This window comes from Balaenoptera ricei, chromosome 8 (genome assembly GCF_028023285.1).
Source record: "Balaenoptera ricei isolate mBalRic1 chromosome 8, mBalRic1.hap2, whole genome shotgun sequence".
Taxonomy (NCBI): domain Eukaryota; kingdom Metazoa; phylum Chordata; class Mammalia; order Artiodactyla; family Balaenopteridae; genus Balaenoptera; species Balaenoptera ricei.
The window spans coordinates 100,878,519-100,887,025 of NC_082646.1; the positions used below are offsets into that span (position 1 = coordinate 100,878,519).

General features: G+C 45.5%; 1 long non-coding RNA gene across 2 annotated transcripts; it reads left to right on the top strand.

Moving 5' to 3' along the window:
• The first annotated feature begins 243 nt into the window (after nucleotides 1-243).
• LOC132370813 (uncharacterized) lies at nucleotides 244-7,817 on the top strand. Of its 2 annotated transcripts, XR_009504704.1 has the most exons (4): nucleotides 244-516; nucleotides 1,185-1,315; nucleotides 2,176-2,324; nucleotides 7,539-7,817. It is a non-coding gene; the product is annotated as an uncharacterized LOC132370813 (long non-coding RNA). The 2 variants fall into 2 exon arrangements; XR_009504705.1 differs by lacking the exon at nucleotides 2,176-2,324.
• Nucleotides 7,818-8,507: the final 690 nt, after the last annotated feature.

Here is an 8,507-nt window from a genome sequence, read left to right on the forward strand (position 1 = left end):
GTGAGTGTATATGTGCGTGGGGGGCTTAATTGCTTCTTCCATTTTAATGAGAAAATGCCGCGGGGAGGGGGGTGCAGGGTGGAGGGAGGTGGGTGGGAGGAAGGGCTCTGGCAATTTCCGTTTCTAGGAGTGAAGGCTGCGTACTTTTGGAGCTGTCTCTCTTTGGGAAATTCACCAGGATGGGCCTTTATACAAACATGAGGCAAGTCCCCGCCCACTGTCCTTGGGGAGGGGGTGGGGTCACCCCAATCTCGAGGCAGATGGAGCGGAGTGCGTTGAGTTCTCTTTAATGATGTGAATCTGTCTTTTTAACCACCCTTCACCCTTGAGGAATGGGGGAGAAATAATCTTCCTGGAGTGAGATTCCAACTGGACATTAGGTGCCCCCTTGGGAGGTTTTTGAAGATTGAATAATGGAGATGAGGAAGGTACTGCGGACCCTTGTGACGGATTGGTTTGAGCCATTCAGTCATTCATTAATTCACCCAAGCTCTGCTAGGCTTTGGGAGTTTACTGGTGAGTTACCCCCAGCTGAACTTTGGGAGAGTTAAAAGGGCAGCAAAGCAGCCCAAAATAGGATAGCTAAGATTGTAACTGACTGCTAGACCTGTGAAGCCCACCTGGAGTCTTGATCTCAGGGTGATGGGAGAATGGGGGCTCTGGGTCGTGTCAATATTTGGATAGTTTAAAATCAGGATGATCCAGTGGGTGGTAAGATACATTTACAGTTAGAGTCTGGAATCAGGGAAATGCAGCTTAGAGACGTGTTTGGTTAATAGAGGTTATTTTTTAGTTTGAATTTAAATGCCTTGAGGTGGGGATTGCATTCCCAACTTCCTGGGTTCTCACCACTCCTTATTGGCCCCATCGGATTTATGTATTTACATTACCGGCTGTCTGCCCAGCCCTGTGGCTAACAGAGTTTTCCACCCTAACAGTGGATGTCTCCAAGTTTTGAGAGTCTATTAATTCAAGTATAAACGAACCAAAGGCAGATGTGCAGAATCTGGTAGTGGTTTTAAGCTTTGAACTTCTCTCTGAGTCTCACTGGAATGAGATAATAATGGTGATCTTTACTGGTGATCTTTATTGATGCCAATAATAATTGGTGATAAATAATGGTGACTAAGTTGACATTCATTTCCCTTCATTCCACATGTTTATTGAGAACTGCTATGTGTCAGCACTTTTCTAGGTCTCGGGAATACAGCAGTGAAGAAAACAGACAAAAATGGAACTTGAATTCCAGTGTGGGTGGAGGGAGACAGACAGTAGAGAAGATACATGATTGAAATGCATGGTGTATTAGACGGTGGTAAGTACTATGGAGACAAAGTGGAAAAGAAGGTAAGAAGTTTTGGAGGAGGAGGGCTTAGATAAGGTGGCCATCGTGGGCTTCACTGAGAAAATGAATCTTTAGTAAAGACCTGAATTAAGTGAGGGAGCTGCCATCGGGGGCAAAAACATAGGCAGAGAAAGCAGCAAGTGCAAAAGTCCTGAGGCGGGACCAGGCCTGGGGTTTTAGAGGAGCCCTATCAACATACCATGCACTGTTCTAAGCCATTTCACTTCTATGAGGGAGGTAACGTTATTGTTCCCATTTAAAGATGGGCAAACTATGGCCAGAGAATCTAAGAAACTTGCTGTGGGTTAGATAAGAGGTGGAACCAGGCTTCTAACCGAAGCTGCCTAACTCCAGACCTTGTGCTTTTAAATACTAAGCTGTGTTAAAGAGATCAGACCCAGGTACTGAAGATTTACACCTCCAGCTATAAGCAGCCTTCCAAGCCCTGGAGGAAAACCCTGGGTGTGGTGGGAGGGGAGGGAGTGACTCAGACCTTGGCTGGCTTCCTGCTGAGTCACTGCCGATGGGCCATGAAAGGAGTTGAGTGGCACTCAGGCCTCACCTCCTCACACTGGTGGGTTCCTGTCTTCAGGGGGAGTTGCCTGGCAGCAGACCTGAGCCACACATGGTTGGTGGACAAGTTCGTCTGACTTTCCTAACAGCGCTGTTGTGGAACTGTGGGTGGGCTCCATTTCCTGGTGTGACCCCACAGCCAGCAAGAGGGAACACTCCTGGAGGCTGACTTTGTGCCCAACCGAGCTCTGTATCCTCCAACGTGTCCTGGATGGACACATTCTGTCCCTCGTCAGGCTGGCTGTTTTTCATCTCAGGTGAACTCTTCAAGAACAGCTGTGTGCTTGCCATGCCACTACAGAGGACAAGGTGCAAAGGGCTGCCACACACATTGCCCTGGGGCTCACCCTCTTGACATAGTCATTCAGGAAGACAGCAAGGAAGGAATGCGCAAGTACTACAGCACGTATGTCAAGTTTGTTAAGATTTCAAAACAGGGATTGACGAATAACAGTAGCTAGCACGGACTGAGCACTAACTATGTGCCTGGCAGTTTCGAAGTGCTAACTATGGTATATCTCATTTTCATAGTTCTCACAACACCTAGTTAGGGAAGTGCTTCCCATTGTACAGAAAAGACAACAGAGGCTCAGAGAGGTCACACATAGGAAAGGGCAGGAGGGACAGTGGGGATAAAATCCTGGAGTCAGGAATGTACAGGCCTGGGCTTCCCTGGCAGTCCAGTGGTTAAGACTCTGTGCTTCTGGGCTTCCCTGGTGGCACAGTGGTTAAGAATCCGCCTGCCAATGCAGGGGATGAGGGTTCGATCCCTGGTCCGGGAGGATCCCACATGCTGCGGAGCAACTAAGCCCGTACGCCACAACTACTGAGCCTGAGCTCTAGAGCCCATGAGCCACAACTACTGAGCCCATCAGCCACAACTACTGAAGTCCGCGCGCCTAGAGCCCGTGCTCCGCAACGAGAAACCACCACAATGAGAAGCCAGCTTACCGCAATGAAGCCCCCGCTCACTGCAACTAGAGAAAGCCCATGCAGAGCAATGAAGACCAACACAGCCAAAGATAAATTAAAAAAAAAAAAAAAGACTCCGCGCTTCCTTGGCAGGGGGCACGGGGTTCAATCCCTGGTCAGGGAACTAAGATCCTGCATGCTCCACGACGTGGCCAAAAAAAAAAAAAAAGAGAAAAAAAAAAAGTACAGCCTGGATTTAGAGAGCTATGAGGAGCTGGAGCAAAAGAATGGAGGAGGGAGGAAGATAGTGACGGATGAAGCTGGAAAGGACAAGTGGGACCAGACTATGAAGTTTGGACTTGAGTTCATAGTGGCAGGGAACCACTGAAGATGTTCCAGCATGTTTCTCCTTGGTGCCCCAGAGGTATCACACCTTTGTTGCTTTGGTTTAGGGTCACCTTGGAGCATGAATAGTGCAGACTGAACAAGCACAGTGGGAAGAACTCATACTGTCTGCATGGTGAGATCCCTCACTGGCTCCTCGCTCACCAGCCATCCTCTGTATTTGTTGAACCTCTGCTGTAGAATATCCTTAGATAAGAACTGTATGTTCCCAGGAATGTGCTGTCCACAGCTGGCTGGTCCTCTCCACTCTGGCCATGCCCACCTTCCCTGATTCACATCTTTTCCTGGCCTTCACCTCCTTCCTCCCCAATTCTAATGTGCACGTAAGTTGTTTTTGTCTAGCTGGCATTTCCACTACTTTTGCAAAGCTTCCCTTCCCTGTGCTTCTTCTGTGATCTAGCCAGTTTGCCTCACAACACTTCCTTGTGGTAGACACCATTAGTTACCTACCCAATCTAGTCTTCTTCCTTCCTGGCTTAAGAAACCACAATTTTGTTCAGGCTGACCACATGGCCAGCCCCAGGCCATGGATCATGATACGTCTAAGCCAATCACATCCCTATTTCTCACTTTTCTAGACTCCCTTGCAGCTAGGGTATCCACGTGATCTAGTTGTTGCCGATAAGACCTGAGGGGAAGTCTGCTCTGGGGCTTCTGAGAAAGCTTGCAATTTTTTGACAAAAGAAAACAGCCTCTTCCCCATGACAAACCCTTCCCACTGCCCCCAAGATAAACACAGTCATGATGGCTAGAGCTCTCTGCAAGCTGGGAGGATATCAACTGAGGGTTGTCAGCAGCCATCATTTGGAGAAAGCCTGCTTTCTGAGGAGATTGTACCATCAAACACAGAGAGAAAAGCATCAGAGCAGGGAGAGAGAGAAAGAGAGAAAAGTTGAAGTCTTATATGAATGTCTTTATTTATACCTGAAAGCAGAACTACCCCTGGAATTCCAAGTTATGTGAACAATGCATGTCTTTCTTTTTTCCTTATGCGTGTTGAGATGGGTTTCTATTATTTGTAACCAAAGGTCCAGGTCTCCCATCTTGATGATAAATGTTCCGCAGGACTCGCAACCTTCCTCTGCCTGTAACACCTGTGACCTTGACGGACTGTTAGGATGTGTGTGAGTCACATGTCATCCACCTGCCCTCAACCTCAGCACCCCCTCCCCAGCACACACAGACACACACACACAGACACACAGACACACACACACAGACACACAGACACACACACAGAGATATCTCCATCTCTACCCTCTTGGTAAAACCTGGCCCAAGGGAATGAGGAATGAGGAAACCCAGGGTGTCACCACATACTAAGGCCACTTCAACTCCACTTTGTGCTCAGAATGCCCTTGCAACACCCTTGTTTGAGAAACACTACAGTTAAGAAATGGGAGTCAGAGAAAAGCGGGCTGGGTGGGCAGGGGTGGGGTGCACAGGGTCCATGTGATCTGGGAGGGAACTTCGAGATTGTGCAGCTGTTCTCTCACTCATTTGTTCATTCATAAAACATTCCTTTTGCCTTTATTTATTATTATTATTGTTAATTGAGATATAATTGACATATAACATTAGTGTCAGGTGTACAACATAATAATTTGATAATTGTATATATTGTGAAGTGATCACCACAATAATCTATCATCACACATAGTTACAAATCTGTTTTTCCTTGTGATGAGACCTTTTAAGATCTACTCTCTTAGCAACTTTCAAATATACAATAGTATTATTATTTATTTATATTTTGGCCGTGCCGTGATGTGGGATCTTAGTTCCCTGACCAGGGATTGAACCCATGCCCCCCCCCCCCCGGCAGTGGAAGCACAGCATCCTAACCACTGGACCACCAGAGAAGTCCCTACAACAGTATTATTAACTGTAGCCAACATGCTGCACATTACATTTTATGACTTATTTATTTTAAAACTGGAAGTTTGTACCTTTTGATCCCCTTTACCCATTTTGCCCACCCCCCGACTCCCCCCCCCACCTCTGGCACCACCGATCTGTTCTCCATGCAACACATTTCTCTGTTGAGCGTCTACTTCGTGCCAGAGTCTAAAACGTTCCCTGCTTTCTCTATGTTGGTGAGGAAATGTAACGTACAGTATATGAAAGATACAAAAGAAAGAAACTGGTGAGTCTCCATCTTCTCTCCTTCTCAGAGAGGAAATGACCTTAAAATAAAACTGATGATGAAATCCAGATTGGCAATGAGAGAGCCTTACTATTGAGTGGGATTTGGGATGTTAAAATAAGATGTCACATTGGGAGTGAGAATCTCCTTTCCTGGAAACCTTCAGGGTGAAGATCTAAACCACTGACTCATCTTTACTAGGCACCTCCATGGGGTAATGCATAAAGCAAAGGCTTCTGAGTGAAGCAACTTAGCTTTGAAATCCTGACTCCTTTCTTGAAATGGGTGGGTTTCGACAAATTGCTAAACCTCCCTGAGTCTCAGTTTTCTCTGAGTTACTGTGAGTGTTGTACAAAGACAATATTATGTAATATATATATATTTTAATTAATTAATTAATTAATTTTTGGGGCTGCGTTGGGTCTTTGTTGCTGCACGCGGGCTTTCTCTAGTTGCGGCGAGCAGGGGCTACCTTTTGTTGCGGTGCGCGGGCTTTTCACTGCGGTGGCTTCTCTTGTTGCGGAGCACGGGCTCTAGGCACACAGGCTTCAGTAGTTGTGGCACACAGGCTCAGTAGTTGTGGCTCGCGGGCTCTGGAGCGCAGGCTCAGTAGCTGTGGCGCACGGGTTTAGTTGCTCCGTGGCATGTGGGATCTTCCTGGACCAGGGCTCGAACCCGTGTCCCCTGTATTGGCAGGCGGATTCTTAACCACTGCGCCACCAAGGAGGTCCCTATGTAATATTTTTTGAGGGCTGACTATATCCTGGTTCTGATCTAAGCTCTATATGTCTCAACTCATTTAAACCTCACAACAAATGAAGAAACTGAGGCTTAGGAAGGTCAAATACCTTGCTGGTCAGTTGTAGAGCCTGGCTTTGAACTCAGGGAGCCTGGCTCTAGAGCTTTTGCTTGTAACCGGGTCACTTACTGCTGCCGTTCTTGGTAAAATGGAGACTCAGTTGTTTCAATCACTAGAGGATAGGAAAGTGGTAAGTAAGATACATGGGCTCTGGAGCCACAGTGCCCTGGTTCAGATCCCAGGTTTATCACTCCTTAGCTGAGTTACTATGAGCAAATCATTTCACTTCTCTATCCCTGTCTTGATTTCCTCATTTGTAAAATGGAGCTGATAATAATGTTCTTAGGCTTTTTGTGAGAATTGAGTGACTTAACACAATAAACTTTGTTTTCTTTTAAAGGCCATTGATTTTTTTTTAAACATCTTTATTGAAGTATAATTGCTTTACAATGGTGTGTTAGTTTCTGCTTTATAACAACATGAATCAGTTATACATATACATATGTTCCCATATCTCTTCCCTCTTGCATCTCCCTCCCTCCCACCTTCCCTATCCCACCCCTCTAGGTAGGCCATTGATTTTTTTTAAAAAGATTTATTTATTTAGGCTGTGCTGGGTCTTAGTTGTGGCATGCGGGATCTTCATTGTCACGTGCAGGCTCTTTAGCTGCGGCATGTGGGATCTAGTTCCCTGACCAGGGGTCAAACCTGGGCCCCCTGCATTGGGAGCATGGAGTTTTAGCCATTGAACCACCAGGGAAGTCCCAACACAATAAACTTTGAATCATACCTGGTACATGGTAAATGCTCAATAAATGTTGCCTAGTATTTTCTTTCAGGTCTCTTTGCTTCCTCAGGGAGATTCCCCTCCCCACCTCCACCCAATCTGAATTATGTTCCTTCTCCGAGCACCACGTTCCTTTCCCATATAACACTTAGGATGATTTGCAATCATGTATAATTGTAACCACCTCACAGGGTTGTTAGGATGATTAAATGAGATAATGTGAGTAAAGCACAGAGCTTCCTGGCATATGTGTGGCTCTTGGCAAGTGTAAATTGTTATATTATTATCACCATTATTTACACTGGATGCCTTCCTTGGTTGAAATCACTGATGTTTTGATGCATTGACAATTTCACCAAATCGAAGGCACCTGTCAATTACAACCCACACCATTACTGATGCATTTCTAAGAAATACAAAATCATGACACAAAGCTTTCCTATCACGTAGAATTTCCATTTCATGCATATTGAAAGAGCTCTTTTAAGTCTTATTTAGACATAGATTTTTATCATGTATCAAGCTGCTCTGTTTCCTTGCCTTTTTAATACACAATAACTTTTCATTTCAGTGCCAAATCCGCATGGAATCTGTTTGAAGACATTGTTAGTGGCGATTAAACCAACACCTGTGGTGTTAACAATGCACAAAACTCAAGAGAAAGGATGACAAGATGCAGAACTGTGACCAAGTCTGTGCACGTGCAGCCAACTGCAACTATATCACGACTATCTCCTGGCTGCTTGCAATTTGAGCTACTGTTGATTACAACATACAGCCTTATTTCAGAGATGTAAAAATATGAAAAAAAGTGTCATAAGTTTAATGGAATACAATATTAAAATTTAAATGTCCTCCCTAACAGTCGTGTGGTTCCTTACTTGGTTTTCCGAAAGCCACCGTGTTTCAAATCAAACCTATGTAGGTTTTCCTTCTAAGTAATGGCTTCATCTTTAGCATCAAGCTTTGTGTTGGTTAAAGCAATGCTAGCTGCTGTAAAAGATAAACCCTAAAACCACATCGGTTAACACTCTAAAGGTTTATTTCTTGCTCGTGTAAAGTCCAAATCAGGTGTTCCTCATTGGCAGCAAGGGCTTCACTCCATGTGGTCATTCAGGGATCCAGACACATAGATTTTGCGTTTCAACAGATCATTTCAAGGGCTTCCCTGGGCCTGTAACATAGAAGGTTTCGTGGGCTGAGCCTGGAGGAGGCTTGCACAGCACACTTTTTCTCACATTACACTGTTAGATCTTGATCCTATGGCCGCATCTAACTGCAAGGGAGGCTGGGAAATGTCCTCTAGCTATGTCACCGGGAGGAAGAGGAACTGAGTTTGGTGATCAGGCACCAATATCTGCTCCAGGCTTTGTGGGAAATTCAAGCACTGTGGCGGGCATGCTTATAAATTAATTCATTTCACCCTCACAGCAACTCCCCAGGTGGTTACTATCTTCATTTTACAGGTAAAGAAACTGAGGCTCAAAGAGATGAAATGACTTGCTCAAGGCCACGTCGCTCCAGAGTCAGGGAGCCAGAG